The sequence below is a fragment of the Scyliorhinus canicula genome, chromosome 5 (assembly GCF_902713615.1).
Source record: "Scyliorhinus canicula chromosome 5, sScyCan1.1, whole genome shotgun sequence".
NCBI lineage: Eukaryota > Metazoa > Chordata > Chondrichthyes > Carcharhiniformes > Scyliorhinidae > Scyliorhinus > Scyliorhinus canicula.
Genome location: NC_052150.1, coordinates 217241483 through 217268228, shown reverse-complemented (window position 1 = coordinate 217268228; position 26746 = coordinate 217241483). Strand labels below are relative to the sequence as shown.

The following is a 26746-nucleotide window of genomic DNA, read 5'->3' as shown; positions in this document are numbered from 1 at the left end:
ATCCGGGGTGGGCTGCAGCAGCATTTTGAGATCCGGGCAGTCTTTAAAAAGAGCGTCCCAATCTTTGAGCAACAGGACCTGTCAGTGAAATTAGATCCCATCCCTCTCAGTTCCAGCGTGAACCTTGGTGTGCCATTGAATGGCACTGCAAAACCAGATTGCACCGGTTGCCCTGGGACTGGGAGCAATACGCTCGATTGGTCGCCCAGTGCAGACCCCGTTTAGGGACTCTCCTGCTATTCCAGGAGATGCGCACTGGGAGCAATGTGGGAAGATAATCGCCCCATTGCTCTTTATTGACAAACAAGCAGCTTTGAAGCTGATGCCAGTTTTTAAGAAGTTTTTACCTTTTTTAATTGAATTCAAATTCTTAAGCTGTCGTGATGTGATTTGAATTTATTAGCCTAGCGACAAAACCACTTCACAACCATAACCCTGTTACAACTGTAATTTATGACTGTCGGAAATGAAATCTTCAAACACTTTTTTCTAATGATTCATGACCAGGCTTCACTAAAATATTGAAAGGTTCAATTCTGGAGGTGCTTTTAGGTTCATTGAGTTGAATATTTCTCCTTGGTTTAAGTGCTGACAAGTAGGTTTCCCACTTTAGTGTGTGATGCATTAAAAAGAAAGGAAAATATCAAAGCAAAACAGTAAAAGTAATGAGAAGGAAAGATCTAGAGAAACAAATTAGCGGGAAAATGTCAGAGAAGTGCAAAAATGTTGCAATAATGGGGGGGGGGGGGGGGGGGGGGGGTTCAGTTATCCTCCACCCTCAAATAGACTGGGATTGGTGTTCCGGTAAAGGCTGAGAAGGGAATAAGATTCTGAAGTGGGTTTCCTCCTGGTGCTCCGAATTCCTCCCACTGTTCAAAGATGTGCAGGTTAGGTGGATTAGCCATGCTAAATTACCCCTTAGTGTCCAAAAGATTAGGTGGTGTTACTGGGTTATGGGGAAAGGGTGGAAGCGTGGGCTTAAATTGGGTGCTCTTTCCAAGGGCCGGTGCAGATGTGTTGGGCCGAGTGGCCTCCTTCTGCGCTGTAAATTCTATGACTATAAGTGTGTTCAGGAGAATTTTCTGGATCAGTATATTTCCAGTCCAACAAGGAAGGAGGCACTGCTGGATCTGGTTCCAATTCTGGGAAATGAGGTGGGTCAAGTGGACCAGTTATCAATCTGGGAACTGCCAGGGAACAGTGATCAGGTGGTTTAGGTTAGCCATGGAAAAGGATATGGAGCAATATAAAGTAAAAATATTTAATTGGAGGAGGGCCAATTCAGTTGGATGGGAACATATTTGTTCCAGGTAAATTGGAATCAGTGATTGGCTGGTAAAACTGGAATGGAACAATGGGCTGCCTTTAAAGAGATGGCTCACCTACAGCTGAGGTATATTTCCAAGAAGGGGAAAGGTTGGACAATAAATGTCAGGCTGATAATTCCAAGTGAGAACCAGGCTAAAAATATGACATTCAGAGGAGAAATGGAGAAGGAAATCAGAAATTTTATGAGATAAGACTTGCAATTAACATAAAACGGAAAGGCCTGAATTCTCCCATGCCCCTTCTGGTGGGTACAATGGGTGGGCAGGGGGGCGTAGAATTTGGCGGGAGGCATAAAAATTGTTTCCACACTCTCGTGAATTACAGCAGGTGCCCACCATGGCGTATTGGGAATGTCGCTGGAGAGCAGTAGGATAGGAAACCGATTTACATTCCAATAATGGGATGTAAATAAAGGCTTGGACATAATCCTACTGTACCTCTTCCCCCCCCCCCCCCCCCCCCCCCCACCCCATGCCCGATGCTCCGTTGCCCCAGCAGCAGTACACACTGGTTGTGGAGATGTCTGGGCCAACAGAAGTTGGCCTTCAGGACTTACCTGAAGAAGGCCTGGAGTTGCTTCTGGATTTCAGGATGGAGGCCGCTAGCGACCCTGGGACATCACAGTAGTGGGTGAGGGGGAAAGCATCTTTCAGGTGGATCTTCCAGCTTCAGTATCATGAAGGAGGTCCACCTTCTAACCTCAGAGTGTTCCAGGCGGTCAATCTTCTTTGTTCAGGAGGTTCATTATCCTTCAATGGTGGGGCACTGATGTTGGATGCCTTTCCAAAATGGCACTTGGGTATGATTATGGGACACGTGCCATCAAGCCTGACCATCACAGATAGTGCTAAACCCTCTGATGCATATTTAATTCCACCAGGGATGGACTATATCGTGTGATTTCACGTCCGCCTCCAGAACAGGAAACGCTCCCCATCCCCGCCCCTGCCAGGAGAGGGTTCAGCCCCAAATGTGCTCTCTAAGTGTATAGATGTAAAAAGGTAGTAAGAGCAGGGGTGGCAGCAATTAAGAGTGTGACTCATCATGAGGGAAACCTGAACTCAAAAGGGACATTTGAACTCAGTGCTGAGTTCAAGCAGACCCCGTTTTCATTGCAGTAAAAGCCTTAGCCCATTGTATGTGAGCAGAAAACATAATTTGCTCATGATGGGTGGATAAAGTCTGTGGAATTGCCAAGTTGTTAAGATATTTAAATTCCCAACCTTTTAAAAATTAATCTCAGACTGCTATGTTAGTGAGAGGTAAAAATATGTCACAGCAGTTATAACAGCTGTCAGTTGACACTTCCCCTAGGGCAATCATTGTGTCATTATTAAAGCTTGGCTACTTTCCATAACCTACCATTATCTCAGAATGGGATCTTAGGTTCACTGATTGCATGACAACTCACAGATTATTAAATGATTACCTGTCAAAGAACAAAACAAAGTACAGCACAGGAACAGGCCCTTCGGCCCTCCAAGCCTGTGCCGACCATGCTGCCCGTCTAAACTAAAATCATCTGCACTTCCAGGGTCCGTATCCCTCTATTCTCATACTATTCATGTATTTGTCAAGATGCCCCTTAAACGTCACTATCGTCCCTGCTTCCACCACCTCCTCCGGCAGCGAGTTCCAGGCACCCACTACCCTCCATGTAAAAAAATGTGCCTCATACATCTCCTCTAAACCTTGCCCCTCGCACCTTAAACCTATGCCCCCTAGTAATTAACCCCTCTACTCTGGGGGAAAAAGTCTCTGACCATCCACTCGGTCTATGCCCCTCATAATTTTGTCAAACTTTATCAGGTCGCCCGTCAACCTCTGTCGTTCCAGTGAAAACAAATCAAGTTTATTCAACCTCTCCTCATAGCCAATGCCCTCCATACCAGGCAACATCCTGGTAAATCTCTTCTGCACCCTCTCTAAAGCCTCCACATCCTTCTGGTAGTGTGGCGGCCAGAATTGAACACTATACTCCAAGTGTGGCCTAACTAAGGTTCTATACAGCGGCAACATGACTTGCCAATTTTTATAGTCAATGCCCCGGCCAATGAAGGCAAGCATGCCGTATGCCTTCTTGACTACCTTCTCCACTTGTGTTGCCCCTTTCAGTGACCTGTGAAAATGAAATGAAAATTCATTTCCTAGATCTCTCTGACTGTCAATACTCTTGAGGGTTCTACCATTCACTGTATATTCCCTACCTGCATTAGACCTTCCAAAATGCATTACCTCACATTTGTCCGGATTAAACTCCATCTGCCATCTCTCCGCTCCAAACGATCTAAATCCTGCTGTATCCTCTGATAGTCCTCATCGCTATCTGCAATTCCACCAACCTTTGTGTCGTCTGCAAACTTAACTAATCAGACCAGTTACATTTTCCTCCAAATCATTTATATATACTACGAACAGCAAAGGTCCCAGCACTGATCCCTGCAGAAAACCAATAGTCACAGCCCTCCAATCAGAAAAGCACCCTTCCATTGCTACTCTCTGCCTTCTATGACCTAGCCAGTTCTGTATCCATCTTGCCAGCTCACCCCTGATCCCGTGTGACTTCATCTTTTGTACCAGTCTGCCATGAGGGACCTTGTCAAAGGCCTTACTGAAGTCCGTGTAGAAAAATCCACTGCCCTACCTGCATCAATCATCTTTGTGACCTCCTCGAAAAACTCTATTAAGTTAGTGAGACACGACCTCCCCTTCACAAAGCCGTGCTGCCTCTCGCTAATACGTCCATTTGCTTCCAAATGGGAGTAGATCCTGTCTCGAAGAATTCTCTCAAGTAATTTCCCTACCACTGACTTAAGGCTTGTAGTTCCCTAGATTATCCTTGCTGCCCTTCTTAAACAAAGGAACAACATTGGCTATTCTCCAGTCCTCCGGGACATCACCTGAAGACAGTGAGGATCCAAAGATTTCTGTGAAGGCCTCAGCAATTTCCTCTCTAGCCTCCTTCAGTATTCTGGGGTAGATCCCATCAGGCCCTGGGGACTTACCTACCGTAATATTTTTCAAGACACCCAACAACATTTTGGATCTTTTTGGATCTCAATGTGACCCAGGCTATCTGCACACCCTTCTCCAGACTCAACATCCACCAATTCCTCTTCTTTGGTGAATACTGATGCAAAGTATTCATTTAGAACCTCGCCCATTTCCTCTGGCTCCACACATAGATTCCCTCGCCTGTCCTTCAGTGGGCCCACACTTTCCCTGGCTACCCTCTTTCTTTTTATGTACGTGTAAAAAGCCTTGGGATTTTCCATAACCCTATTTGCCAATAAATTTTCGTGACCCCTTTTAGCCCTCCTGACTCCTTGCTTAAGTTCCTTCCTACTTTGTTTATATTCCACACAGGCTTCGTCTGTTCCCAGCCTTCGAGCCCTGACAAATGCCTCCTTTTTCTTTTTGACAAGGCCTATAATATCTCTCGTTATCCAAGGTTCCCGAAATTAGCCGTATTTATCCTTCTTCCGCCAGAACAGGACGGTCCTGAATTCCTTTCAACTGACATTTGAAAGCCTCCCACATGTCAGATGTTGATTCATCCTCAAACATCCGCCCCCAATCTAGGTTTTTCAGTTCCTGCCTAACATTGTTATAATTAGCCTTCCCCCAATTTAGTACATTCACCCGAGGTCCACTCTTATCCTTGTCCACCAGCACTTTAAAACTTACTGAATTGTAGTCACTGTTCCCGAAATGCTCCCCGACTGAAACTTCTACCACCTGGCCGGGCTCATTCCCCAATACCAGGTCCAGTATAGCCCCTTCCCTAGTTGGACTATCTACATATTGTTTTAAGAAGCTCTCCTGGATGCTCCTTACAAACTCTGCCCTGTCCAATCCCCTAGCACTAAGTGAGTCCCAGTCTATATTGGGGAAGTTAAAGTCTCCCATCGCAACAACCCTGTTGCTTTTACTCATTTCCAAAATATGTCTACCTATCTGCTCCTCTATTTCCCACTGGCTGTTGGATGGCCTGTAGTAAACCCCCAAAATTGTGACTGCACCCTTCTTATTCCTGATCACTACCCATATAGCCTCACTACCCTCTGAGGTGTCCTCGCCGCAGTACAGCTGTGATATTCTCCCTAACCAGTAGTGCAACTCTTACACCCCCTTTACACCCCCCTCTATCCCGCCTGAAACATCTAAATCCTGGAACATTTAGCTGCCAATCCTGTCCTTCCCTCAACCAGGTCTCTATAATGGCAACAACATCATAGTTCCAAGTACTAATTTAAGCTCTAAGTTCCTTACCTGTTATACTTCTTACATTAAAACATATGCACTTCAGGCCACTAGTCCTGCTGTTTTCAGCAACATCTCCCTGCCTGCTCTTCATCAGGACCATACTGACCCTATTCCCTAGTTCTCCCTCAATTTTTTCACCTTCTGACCTATTGCTCTGGTACCCACCCCTCTGCCATACTAGTTTAAACCCTCCCAAGCAAACCTCGTGGCCAGGATATTTATGCCTCTCCAGTTTAGATGCAACCCGTCCTTCTTATACAGGTCACACCTTCCCCAGAAGATCTCCCAGTGATCCAGATAACGGAAACCCTCCCTCCTACACCAGCTGTTTAGCCACGTGTAAGAGATTAAATACTTGAGACTTTAAAGTCTTGAATGGGCTTCATGAATGGGAATTGTTTTTAATATTATATATAAGGCTGTATTATATATTTAGACCTTTATCTAATTTCATCTCAACATGACTCCTTAGGTCTGCCAGTGGTGGATTCTGGGTGAGCAGGCATGGAAGGTGTAATTTTTTTTATTTTTTAAAATAAATTTAGATTAGCCAATTATTTTTTCCAATTAAGGGGCAATTTAGCGTGGCCAATCCACCTACTCTGCACATTTTTGGGTTGTGGGGGCGAAACCCATGCAGACACGGGGAGAACGTGCAAACTCCACACGGACAGTGACCCAGAGCCGGGATCGAACCTGGGACCTCAGCGCCGTGAGGCGGTTATGCTAACCACTAGGCCACCGTGCTGCCCTGGCATGGAAGGTGTAATGGCAAAAGGTGCGGGAGTGTGAAGGGACAAATGTGTTGGCATGGGTTTGGGCTGTAAGGGATCAGAGTTTAAGGGCCTAAAATTTAAGGAAATAACTAGGACAATGTCTCAGCCCCCATGGCTACACCCATTTCGCCTGCACCTGCATTCTGGAGATTTGGCGGGGCACTTTCTCACAAGGTGGGTGTGGCGAGCATGGAAATTTCCTGACTGGGGCAAAATTTTCCGTGTCTCGTTTGCCCTGCCACCGCTGCCGGTGAGAACAGAGAATTTGGCGCTCAGCGAAAACTCCATTCACTGCAGCTCTCCTTATAGACATGTAGCTAATGAGTAGTGGGGTAGCATCCTGAATTAATACTACGTAAGCATGCAGTATACAAACTTCATTCGGTCAGTTGATCAGTTGGCTGAACAGCTGGTTCGTGATGCAGAGTGAGACCAGCAGGTTCGGTTCAATTCCTGTACCGGTTGAGGTTATTCATGACCTTGCCCTTTGCCTGAGGTGTGGTGATCCTCAGGTTAAATCACCACCAGTCAGCTCTTCCCTTCAAAGTGCCTTTTGGGAACTGGGATTATGGCGCCTTTACTTTTACTTTCCACCCTCTGGGCGCCATTACATTTCTAGGCCATTAGGTGAGGATGGGAAAAAGGATTGTAATTTCATCTTGAATATTAGCGTAAAACAGTCTGATCAGCACCCTGTTTTGTATTTGATTATTGAATGTGCTGCCTGTAACTAATATACCTATCACAATGGCTGTGAATTTGAGCCACAGCGGCTCAAGACTCCGATAAAGAGAATCTTGCTGGCAAGATCTAATTTTCTGATTTTCCCCATCCTTTGCCTGTGATATAGCGAGGGCAGGAACCTCATAGCTAAATATTTTAATATAATTAGAGGGCTTCCTCAACCATATCATCCCCCGACCTTTGGAATATGACTGCTTTTTACAAACGTAAAGCAGTCAAAGTCAACCCGCTGGAGCGGCACAGGTAAGCATAACCCCTGTGGGTAAAGTGACATGTAGGGCACTGACCCCTGGCACTGCCAGGGTGGCAAGGGTAGTTCCAGGGACAGGGCATTTGGGGAGCTCCATTGGTTTTGGGGGGGTTTCCTTTCTGGTATCCGTGCCCCACACGCCAGTGTGATGGCGTGAGCCACGCTTCCAGCATTTTATTTTCTCAACATGTTCAAAAATATAACAGGAAAAGTCAGCAGTGCAGCTAGCGAGCTGCATACCACATTTCCCACCTGAGCCCAGCACTTTGGAAAGAAAATGGAAAATACTGCCCAACGGGCAGAATTTTCTCATTTTTGCACAGAATGCTAGCTGAGGCGAGTAAACCGGCGTGCTGTTCATCCACTTGTGCAGCACTCTGTACAAAAAGAAAATAGAGAGATGTGGCCTATGCTGTCACGCTGGCAAGCTGAGGCTGAAAAACGTTGCCGGGGGCATTGCCTGGACGGGAACCTCGCCACATCACTGGAGTGCAGGGAAAATCGGAAAACAAGATCTCACCGACGAGATTCTTGCTTACCAGCTCTTGCGAGATCTTGCGCCCAATGCAAAAGCAAAATCGCCCCCTCCCCCCTCCCCATTTTGATAAGAACACAAATGAACATATGAAAGGGTTGAGTTATGTTTTTTAAGTACAAGGAAAACAAATTGGAAATATGAGGCAAAACTTATAGGGGCCATTGTTAGGAATGGGGAATTGGAATGATTGGAATACTTCTTCACAACTAAATTGACTGGGCTTCTTCTGTACCATAAGATTTTATGATTATGAATCATTCATTCCCTTGAAATAAACCTCAGCTTGACCATTTTGTCAGCTGTTTAGCTCCAACTTCACAGCAACCACAATATTACGCTATTTGCAGTGAAAAGATCAGGGGCGGAATTCTCCGACCCCCCCACCGGGTCGGAGAATTGGCGGCGCGCGAATCGCGCCACGCCGCCCCGACGCCAGGACACAATTCTCCGCAGTGCAGAGAATCGGCGCCATCGGCGTGGTCGGCGCGAAGCCGGCTGGGGTATGCTCCAGCGCCGGCGCGCCGATTCCGCAACGGGCGCCGACGCCGGAGTAAAACACTCCCGTTTCGGCACTTAGCCGCCCGATGGGAGAATCCCGCCCCAGTTTTCTGAAAAAGAATTTGCACCTTGGACATCACTATTCACAAAAAGACAATCTCTTCCCCTCATGTTGCAAAGCCTTACCATCAGAAAATAAGCAAATGTTTATAATAGGCTCAAGCAAACCTATTGGCGTTAAATTCCAGAGGGTAATTTTAGCATAAAAGTGGCAGAAGTCAGGAGTAATGGCATAAACAGTGTTCACGTCATTTTTCTGGCGTTTCCACAGATATTCCATTAAGGTTGTAGTGAACGATTGAGAGAATGGTAATTGCATTTGTGGATAATAAGTATAGAGATGAAAGAGGAAAAAGTAATAATTCTAGCACATGAAAATTAATGGGGGGATAAACTTATGGATGATGGTTTGTCAGAGAAGGTGACATGATAAAATTGATTGCAGAATACTGATATCCTCCATCATGTTGCGAAGTCCACTGCATTCAGAAAAATCTAAATGTCTCTTTTGCCTGTTGGGATGCAAGGGAGGTGATTTGTGAAAGACCTCAGACAAAATCAGTAAATTATTATGCTAGACGGCCCCACTGCTGAAAGTATGAAATGTAGCCAATAAAATTATAACTTAATGAGACACTCAATCAGAACCCAGAGACTTCTCATGAAGTTTAATGAGCTGTTTCAACTTTAACAAGGTTATTAACATGACTATTAAGTACATCTGAGGTTGACAAAAATGGTTGTGCTGTGGAGGCAATCAGGCTTGGTCGCCTTAATCCCATTCGGAGCCAAATGATATACTGTTTGATCGAAGGTATTCCTTAGTGGTTAAGCCTTCTCCTTTTCACTGTGATATTCGAGGCTGGAAACTTGTTGGATGTCTCAATGGTATGTTTGCTGGTGCATGTTTTCTGTCGAAAGTAATGTTCAACCGAAGGTTATAACTGCTTGGAGGAAGTTTTGTATCATGTATGGCTAGAACCAGCTTGAAACCTGTACGTTGCAGAAGTCACAAATCCGACCTGAAATGTTTTTAAAGATTGGAAGGAGCGAGTCGGAGATTAGAATGAGTGTACCTAGCAGAACTTGATATACTGCCACGGCTTTCAATCAAAAACATATGCACCTCCTCCCTGGTAAGGCTGTGCAACAAGAGGGGAAGAAATGAAAATGAAATGAAAAATGAAAATCCCTTATTGTCACAAGTAGGCTTCAAATGAAGTTACTGTGAAAAGCCCCTCGTCGCCACATTCCGCGCCTGTTCGGGGAGGCTGGTACAGGAATTGAACCGTGATGCTGGCCTGCCTTGGTCTGCTTTCAAAGCCAACGATTTAGGCCTGTGCTAAACCAGTTCCTGAGACTGCCTTGTTGTGCTGGTGATGTCCTCGGGGCAAATTCTTTTTCAGAAAACGGATCCTTTCACTGCGAATAGTGTAATATTACGTTTGCTATGAAGTTGATGCTAAGCAAAATGCTAAAGCTGAGCTTTGTTTCAAGTGAATAAATGATTCATAATCCTAAACTCTTACAATACAGAAGAAGCCCAGCCAATCAGCCTATTTTTGAAGCGTCTATCCAATTGGTCCAACTCCCCATCTCTGACAATGGCCTTATATTTACAATTAATTTTGAAACCGGCTTTCACACCCTTTCAGATAGTCCTCATCAGTTTATAACAATTCATTGCATAGCAAAAAATCTCCTCTTGGTTCTTTTGCCAGTTATCTTAGATCTGTCACCTCTGGTTACCAGCCCACGAGCAAGTGGAAACAGGTGCTCCTTGTAAGTACCCTTATTATTGATGGCCTTGTTGTTTTTTCTTTATTTTTGCTGTTATTATTTTGATCCGTGGACACTTTATGGACGTATATTTTGAAGTCTTGAAATGAATTGGCCAAAAGCTGTATTCTGCCCGGAAACAGGTGGTGATTAGATCCTGCCGAATGGGTGATTTTTTCAGAGAACCAGGGAAGGGCAGTTGGAGTCCTGGACGCTCAGAGGAAAGAAGCTGTTCTCTCTCTCACTCCTGTTTCTCGCTGTAATAATAATAATCATCATGTTCATTACTCTCACAGGTAAGCTCACATTAACACTGCATTGAAGCTACTGTGAAAATACTTCAGTCGCCACACTCTGGTACACTGAGAGAGAATTCAGAATGCCCAATTCACTGAACAGCAGGTCTTTCGGGACTTGTGGGAGAAAACCGGAGCACCCGGTGGAAACCCACGCAGACATGGGGAAAACGTGCAGACTCCGCGCAGACAGTGACCCAAGCCGGGAATCGAACCCGGGACCCTGGCACTGTAAAGCAACAGTGCTAACCACTGTGCTATCGCGCCGGCCACACAGAATCTGCATGAATCTATAGTGAAAACCTTGACTTGAAAGCCTAGATTGAAGAAAAATGTGTGAGGGACAACCATCTGAAACAAAATCTCTTGTCTTTTTACTTTCATTATTATTTTTACACCCCTCTTTTCCCCTCTGCCATGTGTGTGTGTGTGGAGAGTGGGATAAGTTAAAGAGGGGGCTTAGGAATTAGATAATAGTTAACCTGTTGCATTTGCTGCATATTTAATTATAGTTATTAGTAATAAAATTAATTGTGTTTAAATTTACAAACCTGGTGACTACAGTTATTGGGCAGCCAAGGGCTCAAGACTTTGAGAATTATTTATTAATTTATATTGTGTTGCAATTCCTTGACAAGTAGGGCTGAAATTGACCGCGCACTAGCCTGGGGTCGTAACATAATTTGGGGGCTTGCCTGGGATCTTTGTAACATCAGGCGGCGATGTGTTACAGTATGAAGTAAAAAGAGAGACCAGGGGTGGAATTCTCCGCAGGGGGCTGAATTCATGAAGGCCGTCGTGAACTTGGCTGAGGTTCACGACGGCCTCGGAGCCCGCTCTCCGCACCTAATTCACCCCCAACGGAGGAACGGGCCTCCGTCTTTCTCGGCAGGCGAGAATGTGAAGTCATCCGCGCATGCGCGGGTTGCCGGTTCCAACCCGCGCATGCGCGGATGACTTCATCGCGCAGACGGCATGAACCCGCGCATGCGCGGTGGCCGTCTTTCTCCTCAGCCTTCCGGCAAGACGTGGCGGCTTGATCTTGCCAGGCGGCGGAGGGGAAAGAGTGCGTCCATTTTGGACGCTGGGCACCGATTGCGGGCCTGTCCCCTCCCGTGCACAGTCGTGGTGCTCCCGTCCCAATCGGGCCCCTAGATGCCCCAAACGGGCATCTGGCGCCCGTTTCACGAATGCAGCGACCAGGTGTGTTTTCCGCCGTCATGAAACGGGCCCATTGGGCTCGGAGAATCGCTGTTCGCCTTGAAAAACGGCGAGCGGCGATTTGTATGAGCGGGGGGGGGGGGGGGGGAGAATCACGGGGGGCGTAAAAAATGTCAGGGGGGCCCCCCCGCGATTCTCCCGGGCTGCGTGGGGAGCGGAGAATCGTGCCCCAGGGGTGGGATTCTCCACTACCCGGCAGGGCGGGCGGTCCCAGCGCCGAGGAGTGGTGTGAACCACTCATGATGTGGAGATGCCGGCGTTGGACTGGGGTGAGCACAGTAAGAAGTCTTACAACACCAGGTTAAAGTCCAACAGGTTTGTTTCAAACACGAGCTTTCGGAGCACGGCTCCTTCTTCAGGTGAATCATTCACCTGAAGAAGGAGCCGTGCTCCGAAAGCTCGTGTTTGAAACAAACCTGTTGGACTTTAACCTGGTGTTGTAAGACTTCTTACTGTGAACCACTCTGGCATGGGGCCGCCATGAAGGTGCGAAATCCTCCGCACCTTCAGGGGCTACGGCGGAGTGGTTTGCGCCCCGCCGGCCGGCGCTGAAGGGCCTCTGCCGGCCGGCACGAGTTGGCGCATGCACGGGAACGGCAGCGTGTGCTGGCGTCATCCCAGCGCATGCGCAGGGGGTTCACCAAAACGTCGGTCATCGCGGACTTTTACACCAGCCGATGCAGAGGAATAGAGTGCCCCCACCGCACAGGCCCGCCCGCGGATCGGTGGGCCCCGATCGTGGGCCACGCCACCTTGGAGGCACTTCCCGGGGCTAGTTCCCCGCTCGCCCCCCCCCCAAGGACCCTGGAGGCCGCCCGCGCAGCCAGGTCCCGCCGGTAAGTACCTACTCTAATTTACGCCGGCGGGACCGGCTGAAAACGGGCGGCCACTCGGCCCATCGTGGGACGGAGAATCGCCGCCGGGGGGGGGGGGGGGGGGGGGGACGCTGCCAGCGGCCGATGACCGGGATGGCACGGTTCCCGCCCCCGCCAAATACCTGCCACCGGAGAATTCGGCAGCCAGCAGGGGCGGAACGACGCCACCCCCACGGCGATTCTCCGACCCGGTGGGGGGTCAGACAAGCCCACCCCTGGTTTGTAGCAATATAACAGGGTGGCTCTGGAAACTGCTAAGATTTTTCTCCAAGTGGACAACTTGGGCTGGATTCTTCCCTACCCGGCGTGGCGGGGGGTCCCAATGGGATGGAGTGGCATGAACCACTCCGGCATCGCGCTGCCCCAAAAGCCCCCATCTTGAGGGGCTAGGCCCGCGCCAGAGTGGTTCCCGTCCGGCCGGCGGAAGTCCCCGTATGCGCCGGAGCGTCAGCGGCTGCTGACGTCATCCCCGCGCATGCACAGGGGAGGGGGCCACTTCAGCGTCGGCCATCGTGAAGGCTATGGCTAACTCAGAAGGAAAAGAGTGCCCCCACAGCACAGGCCCGCCCGCCGATTGGAGGGGTCCGATCGCGGGCCAACCACCATTGGGGCACTCCCCGGGGCCAGATCGCCCCCCCTCCCCCCCCCCCCCAGGAGCCTGGAGTGCGCCCGCGCTGCCAGTCCCGCCGGTAGGGGAGGTGTTTTGATTCACGCCGGCGGGACCGGCATTACAGCAGCGAGACTGGCATTACAGCAGCCCATCGCGGGCCGGAGAATCGCCGGGTGGGTGCCCACCGACAGGCTCGGCACGATTCCCACCCCCGCCAAATCTCTGGTGCCGGAGAACCCCAGCAGGGGGTCGGAGAATCCAGCCCCTTGTCTTTGGTTTATATTAATGCGCTTCAAAAAGGCAAGCTAATTGAATTGGCAGGTAAATTAAAAATAAAGGGGCCAGCTAAAGCTAGAAAGGCAGAGATATAGGATATATTGGTTGAATACTTGGGTCTGTTAGAAGCACAGGGGAGCCCATGAAGTAGTGTAGATTCAAAGACATTCTCTGGTGGAGAAATTGAGCTAGAGAGAATTTGGTTGCAGTTTGAGCACGAGAGGGAATTAAAAAGAATGGAGAAAGAAATGGAAACGTAAGAAAAAGAAATGTAATGTAGCAAAAATAAAAATAAATGGCGATACAGCAAAAAGAAAAAGCTTTTCAAATGGAAATTGAAAGGAAGACGTTGGAATTCGAGAGAGAGGAAAAGCAAAAGAGAGAGGGCACGATTCTCCGCTCCCACGCCGGGTGGGAAAATCGCGGGAGGGCCGCTCTGGCACCCCTCGCGATTCTCCCACCCCCACCCCCCAAAATGGCGAGCCGCGTTTTGGGACACGCTGCTCGGAGAATCGCGGGTCACCGTGAAAAATGGATGGGCAGAGCGGCCTGCCGTTCCCGACCGGTTAACGCCGGTGGCAACCACACCTGGTCGCTGCCGGCGTGAACATGGCGCCAATACCTGGTTTGTGGCTTGTGGGGGGTGCAGAGGGGAGTGAGCACCACGACCGTGCTCGGGAGGGGACTGGCCCGCGATCAGTGCCGGCGTCTCAAAGGGGCACACTCTTTCCCCTCCGCCGCCCCGCAAGATCAAGCCGCCACGTCTTGCAGGGCGTCGGAGGGGAAGACGGCAACCGCGCAAACGTGGGTTGGCGCCGGCCAACCTGCGCATGCACGGCTGACTTCGTTAGGCGCGCCGGCTGCATCATTCTCGGCGCACCGGGCGTTGACGCCAGCGACGAGGCCCGACGGCCGAGATTTACGGCACAGCTCTCCTAGCCCCCCGGGGGGGGGGGGGGGGGGGGAATAGGGGGCCAGGATTCAACAAGCTCAGCAACGCTAACCTCCCTCCACCTGTCCCTCTCCAAAAACCCCCTCCTAACCCGGTGTATCTTACCCACCCATATAAGCTCCGAAATTATCCGATTCATCCTTCCCAAAAAAAGACTTGAAATCAGGAAATTCTGAAAAATAAATAGAAACTTAGGCAAGACTGTCATATACCATTCCCTCGCCCATGGTCATTGTGTCTAATTGCAGGGTATCAACTGCTGCCCTAGCTAGGTTTCTGTAACTTGACAGGTCATTTTGGCTTAATACTGCATCTGGTAGCTTTTTAGCTATGTGGCCAACAGCAATGTCCTTACACAACTTATATTTGAAAGGAAATGAGTGTATGAATGAGTGAAACTTTGCCAGAAATATCGGGCGAGATCCTCCCATCGGGAGACTAAGTGCCGACGCCGGAGTGAAAACCGTAGTGTTTCACTTCGGCGTCGGAGGCTGCTCCTCGCCCCCTATGACCTGATTGGCTGGCAAGGAAAGTGCTCCAATTAGCAGTTGCTGGGAGAAATTTAACTCTTTGTGTGTTGGTGAGTATTGTGATTGGTAAGTAAAATCTTTATTCCTTTCACTTATTAATTATTTGATACTATATTTGTAATCAGTTAAGGTAAAGGGTAAAAATGGCAGGGGATCCCAGACCCGTGTTATGCTCCTCGTGCGCAATGTGGGAGTTCAGGGATGCGGCCGATGCCCCTGACTTCTTCATGTGCGGGAGGTGTGTCCAGCTGCAGCTCCTGTTAGACCGCATGACGGCTCTGGAGCTGCGGATGGACTCACTTTGGAGCATCCGCGATGCTGAGGAGGTCGTGGATAGCACGTTCAGTGAGTTGGTCACACCGCAGATTAGGATTGGTGACGGAGACAGGGAATGGGTGACCAAAAGGCAGAGAAAGAGCAGGAAGGCAGTGCAGGTGTCCCCTGCAGTCATCTCCCTCCAAAACAGGTATACCGTTTTGGATACTGTTGGGGGAGATGACTCACCAGGGGAAGGCAGTAGTAGCCATGCTCATGGCACCGTGGCTAGCTCTGCTGCACAGAAGGGCGGGAAAAAGACTGAAAGGGCTATAGTCATAGGGGATTCAATTGTAAGGGGAGTAGACAGGCGTTTCTGTGGTCGAAAACGAGACTCCCGAATGGTATGTTGCCTCCTGGGTGCTCGGGTCAGTGATGTCTCCGATCGGCTGCAGGACATACTGAAGGGGGTGGGTGAACAGCCAGTTGTCGTGGTGCATATAGGCACCAACGATACAGGTAAAAAAAGGGATGAGGTCCTACAATCAGAATTTAGGGAGTTAGGAGATAAGTTTAAAAAGTAGGACCTCAAAGGTAGTAATCTCAGGATTGCTACCAGTGCCACGGGATAGTCAGAGTAGAAATTCAAGAATAGTCAGAATGAATACGTGGCTTGAGAGATGGTGCAGGATGGAGGGGTTCAGATTTTTGGGACATTGGAACTGGTTCTGGGGCAGTGGGACCATTACAAACCGGATGGTCTATACCTGGGCAGGACTGGAACCAATGTCCTAGGGGGTGCTTTTGCTAACACTGTTGGGGAGGTTTTAAACTAATGTGGCAGGGGGATGGGAACCAGATTAGGAACATAGAACATAGAACATAGAACAGTACAGCACAGAACAGGCCCTTCGGCCCTCGATGTTGTGCCGAGCAATGATCACCCTACTTAAACCCACGTAACCTGTATACCCGTAACCCAACAATCCCCCCATTAACCTTACACTACGGGCAATTTAGCATGGCCAATCCACCTAACCCGCACATCTTTGGACTGTGGGAGGAAACCGGAGCATCCGGAGGAAACCCACGCACACACAGGGAGGACGTGCAGACTCCACACAGACAGTGACCCAGCCGGGAATCGAACCTGGGACCCTGGAGCTGTGAAGCATTGATGCTAACCACCATGCTACCGTGAGGCCCCTACCGTGAGGAAGTTAGAGGTCATTAAAGAAGCAGCAACTAAAGCCAGTAAGGTACGAGACAATAAACTCAATATGACTAAGGGGAAGAGTAGACAGGGAAGAGATGATGAACGCAAAGGTGGTCTGAGGTGCATTTGTTTTAATGCGAGAAGTGTAGCAGGTAAGGCAGATGAACTTAGGGCTTGGATCAGTACCTGGGAATATGATGCTATTGGTATTACTGAGACTTGGTTGAGGGAAGGGCAGGACTGGCAACTGAATATCCCAGGGTATAGATGCTTCAGGAGGGATAGAGAGGGAGGTAGAAGGGGTGGAGGAGTTGCATTGCTTGTCAGAGATGATATCACAGCTGTGATTAAGGAGGGCACGATGGAGGATTCGAGCACTGAGGCAATATGGGTTGAGCTGAGAAATAGGAAGGGTGCAGTAACATTGTTGGGACTTTACTACAGGCCTCCCAAAAGCGAACATGAAGTAGAGGTACAAATATGCAGACAGATTATAGAAAAATGAAGGAGCAATAGGGTGGTTGTGATGGGAGATTTTAACTTCCCCAACATTGAATGGGATTTGTGTAGTGTTGGAGGCGTAGATGGAGCAGAGTTTGTAAGGATCATCCAGGAGAGTTTTTTAGAGCAGTATGTAAATAGTCCAACTTGGGAAGGGGCCATACTGGACCTGGTATTGGGGAATGATCCCAGCCAGGTGGTTGATGTTTCAGTCGGTGATTACTTTGGGAATAGCGATCACAATTCCATAAGTTTTAGAATACTCATGGACAAGGACAGGAGGGGTCCGAAAGGAAGAGTACTAAATTGGGGAAAGGCAGAGTATAACAAAATTCGGCAGGAGCTAGGGAATGTGGATTGGGAGCAGCTGTTTAAGGGTAAATCCACATTTGAAATGTGGAAGTCTTTTAAGGAAAGGTAGATTAGAGTGCAGGACAGACATGTTCCTGTGAAAATGAAAGATAGAAATGGCACGATTAGGGAACCATGGATGACAGGTGAAATTGTGAGACTAGCTAAGATGAAAAAGGAAGCATACATAGGTAGCATGGTGGTTAGCATCAATGCTTCACAGCTCCAGGGTCCCAGGTTCGATTCCCGGCTGGGTCACTGTCTGTGTAGAGTCTGCACGTCCTCCCCGTGTGTGCGTGGGTTTCCTCCGGGTGCTCCGGTTTCCTCCCACAGTCCAAAGATGTGCGGGTTAGGTGGATTGGCCATGCTAAATTGCCCGTAGTGTAAGGTTAATGGGGGGGATTGTTGGGTTACGGGTATACGGGTTACGTGGGTTTAAGTAGGGTGATCATTGCTCGGCACAACATCGAGGGCCGAAGGGCCTGTTCTGTGCTGTACTGTTCTATGTTCTATAGGATCGAGGCAACTCAAAACTGGTGAAGCTTTGGAGGAATATCGGGAAAGTAGGACGAATCTCAAACGCGCAATAAAGAGGGCTAAAAGGGGTCATGAAATATCTTTGGCTAACAGGGTTAAGGAAAATCCCAAAGCATTTTATTCATATGTAAGGAGCAAGAGGGTAACTAGAGAAAGGATTGGCCCACTTAAAGACAAAAGAGGGAATTTATGCATGGACTCAGAGGAAATGGGTGAGATTCTTAATGAGTACTTTACATCGGTATTCACAAAGGAGAGGGACAAGACGGATGTTGAGGCTAGGGATGGATGTTTAAATACTCTCAGTCAGGGCGGCACGGTGGCACAGTGATTAGCATTGCTGCCTCACGGCGCTGAAGACCCGGGTTCGATTCCCGGCCCTGGGTCACTGTCTGTGAGGAGTTTGCAGGTTCTCCCTGGGTCTGCGTGGGTTTCACCCCCACAACCCAAAGATGTGCAGGTTAGGTGGATTGGCCACGTTAAATTGCGCCTTAATTGGAAAAAATGAATTGGATATTCTAAATTTAAAAAAAAAAAAATACTCTTGGTCAAGTTGTGATATGGAAGGGGGAAGTTTTGGGTATTCTAAACGACATTAAGGTGGACAAGTCCCCAGGACCGGATGGGATCTATCCCAGGTTACTGAGGGAAGCGAGGGTCGAAATAGCTGGGGCCTTAACAGATATCTTTGCAGCATCCTTGAGCACGGGTGAGGTCCCGGAGGACTGGAGAATTGCTAATGTTGTCCCTTTGTTTAAGAAGGGTAGCAGGGATAATCCAGGGAATTATAGACCTGTGAGTTTGACATCAGTGGTAGGCAAACTGTTGGAGAAGATACTGAGGGATAGGATCTATTCACATCTGGAAGAAAATAGACTTATCAGTGATGGGCAGCATGGTTTTGTGCAGGGAAGGTCATGTCTTACAAACCTAATAGAATTCTTTGAGGAAGTGACAAAGTTAATTGATGAGGGAAGGGCTGTAGATGTCGTATACATGGACTTTAGTAAGGCATTTGATAAGGTTTCCCATGGCAGGTTGATGGAAAAAGTGAAGTTGTATGGGGTTCAGGGTGTACTAGCTAGATGGATAAAGAACTGGCTGGGCAACAGGAGATAGAGAGTAGTGGTGGAAGGGAGTGTCTCAAAATGGAGACGGGTGACTAGTGGTGTTCCACAGGGATCCGTGCTCGGACCACTGTTGTTTGTGATCTACATAAATGACCTGGAGGAAGGTATAGGTGGTCTGATTAGCAAGTTTGCAGATGATACTAAGATTGGTGGAGTTGCAGATAGCGAGGAGGACTGTCAGAGAATACAACAAAATATAGATAGATTGGAGAGTTGGGCAGAGAAATGGCAGATGGAGTTCAATCCAGGCAAATGCGAGGTGATGCATTTTGGAAGATCAAATTCAAGAGCGGACTATATGGTCAATGGAAGGGTCTTGGGGAAAATTGATGTGCAGAGAGATCTGGGAGTTCAGGTCCATTGTACCCTGAAGGTGGCAACGCAGGTTGATAGAGTGGTCAAGAAGGCATACAGCATGCTTGCCTTCATCGGACGGGGTATTGAGTACAAGAGTTGGCAGGTCATGTTACAGTTGTATAGCACTTTGGTTCGGCCACATTTGGAATACTGCGTGCAGTTCTGGTCGCCACATTACCAGAAGGATGTGGATGCCTTGGAGAGGGTGCAGAGGAGGTTCACCAGGATGTTGCCTGGTATGGAGGGTGCTAGCTATGAAGAAAGGTTGAGTAGATTAGGATTGTTTTCATTGGAAAGACGGAGGTTGAGGGGGGACCTGATTGAGGTCTACAAAATTATGAGAGGTATGGACAGGGTGGATAGCAACAAGCTTTTTCCAAGATTGGGGGTGTCAGTTACAAGGGGTCACGATTTCAAGGTGAGAGGGGGAAAGTTTTTTATGCAGAGGGTGGTGGGTGCCTGGAACGCTTTACCAGCGGAGGTGGTAGAGGCGGGCACGATAGCATCATTTAAGAAGCATCTAGACAGGTATATGAATGGGCGGGATCAGAGGGATGTAGACCTTGGAAAATAGGAGACAGGTTTAGATAAAGGATCTGGATCGGCGCAGGCTGGGAGGGCCGAAGGGCCTGTTCCTGTGCTATAATTTGCTTTGTTCTTATTTTCCCACCCCCGGGGGGGCGAGGAGCGGCGCCGCGTCATTTATGCGCGCCGGGCCTTGGCGCCGCATTAAAGCGGCGCCGCATAAATTACACGGCCGCGCCGCGTAAATGACGTCACCCATGCATGCGCACGTTGGCCGGCTCCAATCCACGCATGCGCAGTTGCCCTCCTCCCCGATTACCCAATTATTTTTTACAATTAAGGGGCAATTTAGCGTGACCAATCCACCCACTCTGCACATTTTTGGGTTGTGGGGGCAAAACCCACGCAGACACTGGGAGAATGTACAAACTCCATACGGACAGTGACCCAGAGCCGGGATCGAACCTGGGACCTCAGCGCCGTGAGGCGGTTGTGCTAACCACTAGGCCACCGTGCTGCCCTTTTAAGCGATCTTTAACCCATTTCAGATAAATTGATTAACAATGGCACTATAATTCAAATAGTGTTAACTAGTGTGCTTAAAATATTAGTGTTTATACTTAATGTATTTGAAACAATAGATGCCCCTTTCACCGGAACAACAGTGCCTCTTTAATAAATTGCAATTTATTTTCTTTCATAGCTGAATTTGCCTGAGTAATTTTGTGCTGAATGATGACATGAGATAATAAAGATAAGAATTCCGAACACAAATGGTGGACAATAATGAATTTTATCATAGTTCAAGAACTTATTGAACAGTTGTTGAGCAGTTGGACTGAAGAATGTGACTTGTCCTTCAATCAGGCTGCCTATTCCTCAATTAAAACCTGCTGTGCATCCAACCTTCTGTGTCGGCTTGTGTTTAATTATCTGTGCTAGGGAGTACAGCCCAAGTTCAACATTATTAAAACTTTTTTCCCCAGGAGATTGCACTGTCAGTAAGTTGCTCACTCTGACCGATGGGCAGAGAAAAGAAACATATGCTGTTTCTCCCCTTTTTTTAATGAGAAAGGAAATTGAAGAGGCAGAATGTGCAGGCTTATAGGCTCGTTTGGAGAGCCTGTGCAGACACGATTGGCTGAATGGCCTCCTCCTGCGCTGTAACGATTCTGTGATTGTGAGTAGGTGAAGCTGAGTTGCAGGCCGCTTTTAAACTGCAGTTGGTTGAAGAAAAGATTAATGCAGATGCCATTGCACACACTAGTGAGTTAAAGTGATCGCTGTCTAGACATGAAGCATAAAGGTGGAGCCTGTTGAAGTTGCTTAAAGCCTGTCACTGTGGGCTGAAGCAGTGTTTATTTTCTTTGACAGTGCTCCTTTGAGAGTTAAAATCAACTGTAACAAGTAACTTCTTAAAAAAAAAAGAAGACACATGTTTAGGTAAGTACTCAATTGTATATTAATTTAGCTTCACTTCTATCATGTAATACTTGGCAAGTTATAGTTTTTGTAAAGTGAGCCATATAAAACGATTGGTCAATTGATTAAGAGGTTCAGTTACTGAGTCAAAGCAGTTGCTATGTGATTGGTTTCCTTATTTTTGAGAGTTTGAATGATATCTTTGAACAAAGGTTGTGGATTCAAGCCCCACTTTGGGTTTGAGAACATAGCCTACTTCAATGCATGGGAGTACTACCTTTATTGTTTTGAGGTGTTAAACCCTGGCTTATTATAAAAGACTCCTCTGCCACTTTTTGAAGGGGAGCATGGAACCTACTCCCGATGTCGTTAGTCAACATCCCTACTTCAACCAATGCCACCAGAGAAACATTGTGTGGCAGGACTTTGCTGTGTGCAAATTCCCTGCTCTGTTTTTACCTAGATGGGATAAAAACACTATAAATCCCAAGTTCTTTCTTAACTACCAATGTAATAATTAAGAGCAGCGGGGTGTTTTACATCTTTAATTTGGTGTAATACCAATAGTCAGCTCTATATGATATCTTCAGCAAACCTGTTGTAAAGATTCAAAGAGATACATGTGGAACAAACATCATCACAACTAAGATTTGAGTTTCATTTGCGTCTTTTTTTAAATTCACTCTTGTACAAAAAGACAACAGTGGCCCATAATCCAATAAGTTACAGTCTTTGATAAGAGGACATTAATATTGCATTTTAGTGTTGCTGCAAAGTGGTTTACAGCAAAGTAAAAGCACAGTATAGCTTCACAGTCAGGATCTGATCTATCTCTAGAGACGAGCAGAGCAAATCTCCAAAAAGAGTTAATTTCATATTTAAATTTCAACAAATAGGTATATAACTGTACATAAGTAGAAGCAATGCTTGGAACTCTTTAGGGCAGTCAGATTTGAATTGAATCGCAGCAGGAGCCAGGCAATAGGTACTAGCTGGCTGAAGCAGTTACCAGTCCCATTAATTGTTTGAAAGTTGATGTGAGAATGACACACTTACTTTAAACCAGTGACCTTTCATTGTTATAAAATATCTCCAAATCAGCGGCTTTTTTTGTGGTGTTAGTTTAGGGAGGATGTTTGACTCGGGGACGCTGGGAGATTTCCCTTGCTCCTCTTCAAATAATTTTGCAGGATTATTTATATCCACCTAAATTAGCAAATGGGTCCTCTGATAATGCGGCCCTTCCTTAATACAGCACTGGACTGTTTTCTTTGTCTCAAAGGTAACGGTTTTACCAAGTGAGCAAGCTAACTTCTATAGCATAGTACATGCTAGTAAATGTAAAGGTCGCCACAGTTCCATGCCGTTAATAAAGAAGTGATCTGATTTATTAAATATGTGCTGGTTAAGCTTTAATGCTATCTATTTTCACTATTGTTATTTCATCACACTGCGAGTGAAATATCATTGCAGTATATTTTTTAAAGCTGTATGAAACCTTGAAAAATCAGATATTTTGACACTGTCAATCGACAAACCTTTCAGTTGGAGTGTCACTGATCTTCATTTTCTCAACTCTCTCATTTTAAAAAAAAATTGTATTTTTGAACAAAATGTGAGTATCCAAACCATTTTTTCCAATTAAGGGGCAATTTAGCATGGCCATGCCACCTACCCTACACATCTTTGGGTTGTGGGGGCGAAACCCATGCAAAAAAACACTGGGAGAATGTGAAAACTCCACACGGACAGTGACCCTGAGCCGGGATCAAACCTGGGACCTCGGCACCGTGAGGCAGCAATGCTAACCACTGCGCCATCGTGCTGCCCTAACACCACTTTTTTATAATACGGTTTAAATGTATACTAATGCTTTAAATGGATCAGCAGCATTGTGCTATAACAGCACACTCTATGATAACTGCCAGAAAGGTACATAATTTAAAAATTCTGATGGCCACTGACCACTATGACTGGTAATTTCATATCCCAGAGTATATATGGAGTGTGGATCATAGATCATAGCATTTACAGTGCACAAGGAAGCCATTCGGCCCATCGTGTTTACACCGGACCTTGAAAGAGCACCCTACTTAAGCATACACCTCCACCTTCTCCCTCTGGCATGGCCAATCCATTAAACTGCACTTTGGACTGTGGGAGGAATTTGAAGGAAACTACGCAGACACTGTGAGAGCGTGCAGACTCTGCACAGTGACCCAAGCCGGGAATCGAAGCCGGGTCCCTGGCGCTGTGAAGCAACAGTGTTAACCACTGTGCTACTATGCTGCCCCCCTAAGGTCATGTTATACAGGGTGAGCCCATTCTTAGGTAGGGTTGCTCTACTCACTGCAGAATGTTGAATAAAAATTGGTTAAAGGTTTGTTTGGACCTTTATTTCTCTCACGAATACCCTTAATCAAACTGCAGAACCACATGCAGTGTTACATGTTGCAGGGCTCATCATTAAGGCAGGAAGCCATTGGCTTCTGAATGAATTTTAATATCTACTCAGAAGTCTCCCAGATAGGGCAGCACGGTGGCCTAGTGGTTAGCACAACCGCCTCACGGCGCTGAGGTCCCAGGTTCGATCCCGGCTCTGGGTCACTGTCCGTGTGGAGTTTGCACGTTCTCCCCGTGTCTGCGTGGGTTTCGCCCCCACAACCCAAAAATGTGCAAAGTAGGTGGATTGGCCACGCTAAATTGCCCCTTAATTGGAAAAAAATAATTGGCTAATCTAAATTTATAAAAAAAAAGAAGTCTCCCAGATAATCATATTTCCAATGCCATATTTGGTCATTAGATAGTTTAATAGTCAAACTCTGCAGTTCAGTGGAATATGGTTCAAGATGTAATATATAGCTATTTGTTACATCTGTCACAAGTAACATATTGTGTAATCTTCTTTAAAAAAGTACTTGCTTACAAAAATGTGCATTTTATCAAAAATTAATCGATGCCGGGCAAATTTATTTTCCTATTTTACTGCTGAACAAAAATATTTGTGCAGAATTTTACTCGCCCTTTGGGGATGGGAAGGCGTTGGACATCTTGCCCAGTGTCTTCCTACTGCCATGCCATTTTGATAATGGTGAAAAAGGCAGATGAGCGGAATTGATTCTTCAGCCCAACCATCTTCAGCTACTCTTCAATGACCTTCCCTCCATCATAAGGTCAAAAGTGCGGATGTTCGCGATTTCTGGTGGTGGCGATGTGCTAAACAGTCGCATGAAAAGTGGCTCTCCCCTGGAAACGTCAACTTAGGTACTTTTAACCCGAAAATCGGTCACTAAACCAACAAACTCCACCCCCTCCCCCTGAATAAACAACCACGAAGAAATGTTCTCAAATCAGCCAAGAAGCTGGAAAGACAGTAAGAGCAGCAAGAGTCAGGAGTGGTTAGCACTGCTGCCTCAGTGCCAGCAACCCGGGTTCAATTCTGGCCTTGGGTGACCGTCAGTGTGGAGTTTGCACTTTCTCCCCATGTCTGCGTGGGTTCCTCCCACAGTCCAAAGATATGCAGGTAATACTAAATTTCCCATTCGTGTCCAGGTTGGGTTACTGGGATATATAGGGTGCTTTTTCAAATGTTCGGTGCAGACTAGGTGGGCCGAATGGCCTCCTTCTGCACTGTAGGAATTCTATGATTTTAAGACATGAGGAGCGTGACATAACAGTCCGAAAGGAACTGCCAACGCAAACACCGACCCACCACCAAAAGGGCAGTGGATGGAGCTCCTTACACATGAGCTCCTAAAACATAGGGACTCTATTAAGGAGTACCTCATGGTGACCTTGAAGTCGGTGATAATAAATCACTTTGGCCCCCTTCAGGGAGGCACTGGAGAGAACGGAGCAGCGATTGGAGACCCAGGGTGCGACGGTGCGCAAATTGGGAAAAGCGATTACCGACCAGAGTGAGCGGATCACCTCGCTGAAGGCAGAAGTGGCAAGGCTGGTAACGGCCCAGGGAGCACTCAAGGGGAAGGTGGAAGTCCAGGAGAAAAGGTCTCGCCGCCAGAACCTCAGGATTATCCGAGTACCTGAGGTCACAGAGGACAGAAACCCAACAGAATATGTAGCACAGATGCTAGGAAAGCTGGTCAGGCGAGAAAGCAGAGGGTGAACGGGGCCCACAGCACGCTCTGGCAGAGGCCCAAAACAGGAGAATCACCGCGGGTGATTATTGCAAAGCTCTACAAATACCAAGATGAGGAGCAAATCTAGAACTTGGTAAGAAGCATGCGGTCCTGCAAATGGGAAGGGCATACGATCCGCAGATGTCAGGAAATTGGGCCGACCTGGTCAAGTGGCGAGTGGAGTTCAATGGTGCCAAAGCGGCTTTATTCAAGAACAAGGTACAGTTCGGGATGCTGTACCCGGCAAGACACTGGGTGACGTATAGCAATAAGGAACATTATTTTGACAACAGATTGGAGCAGACAACAAAAATAGACACGCACGGACCAGTGATGATGTTAAGCTGGACACCTGCACGTCCGGGAAGGTGGGGAGGCAGGTAAAAGGCAGAAGGACACCAAAGGGGGAAGGGAGAACAAAACAGGTGGATGAGTCGCTCCTGCAGGGGAGGGGGGGGGGGGGGGGGGGGGGGGAGGCACCACTGGTGGGTAGAATGCTGATTGCAACAGGGTGCAGATGGGGACTGCTGGAACAAGGAAGGCAACGGCGTCCATCTTACATGGCCCCCAAACAAAGGGAAAATCCAGCGTGCAGGGGCTCAGCCATGTGGTGAATCACAGTCCGTGTTATTCACACTTATTATATATGATGTACTGTGTCTGTGTAAGCTCGGTATACGAGCAGTTGCGTGGCTCTGCCCTTAGGGGGAGATGAGGAGTTTGTACTGGGCTCCACCCTTGGCTCAGCCCATGGCTCCTCTCACTAACCGTAAGTATAAAGCCTGGCAGTCTGAGCCTGCCTGCCAGTTCATCTCGTCACAGGCAGGCTCCGTTGTAAGATCATTAAAACCACTGTTCACTTCCAACTACGTGTCATGTGAATTGATGGTCACATCAATTTAATGATCTTAGGAAACAAGAAGAAATCGAAGAAACAACTATGGAATCAGCCCTCAAACCTGACCGACTAGAACTCGACCCGCAGGCTGCAGAGGCAAGAGAAATCTTCCAGCACTGGCTCAGATGTTTTAAGGCCTACCTGGCTGAATCAAGTACTCCAGAAACTACAGAGGAGCAGAAACTCAGTCTACTGCACGCAAGGGTGAGCCACCATATATCTTCTCAACTAAATAGTACCAACTCGTATACGAGTGTCCTAGCCATGCTAGATCGAATGTACGTGAGGTCCATCAACGAGGTCTACGCGCCCCATATTTTTACGACCCGCCGCCAGCGCCCCGCGGAGTCGTTAGAAGAATTCCTGCGGGAGTTAAAGATTTTAGCTCAGGACTGTAATTATCAGGCTGTATCAG

The 26746-nt window shown here is 47.6% G+C and overlaps 1 protein-coding gene across 8 annotated transcripts in view; it reads left to right on the top strand.

Moving 5' to 3' along the window:
* Positions 1–26746, top strand: part of gjc2 (gap junction protein gamma 2) — a 390394-nt gene that overhangs the window by 347311 nt on the left and 16337 nt on the right. Inside the window, exon 4 of one of the 8 annotated variants that reach the window (XM_038798504.1) lies at positions 10183–10243. The exons of 6 other annotated variants lie outside the window; for them this stretch is intronic. The gene's annotated coding sequence lies outside the window, so the exon portion shown is untranslated. Of the gene's footprint in view, positions 1–10182; positions 10244–21246; positions 21316–26746 lie in introns of those variants that run through there. One more of the 8 variants, XM_038798503.1, reaches the window with a different exon arrangement.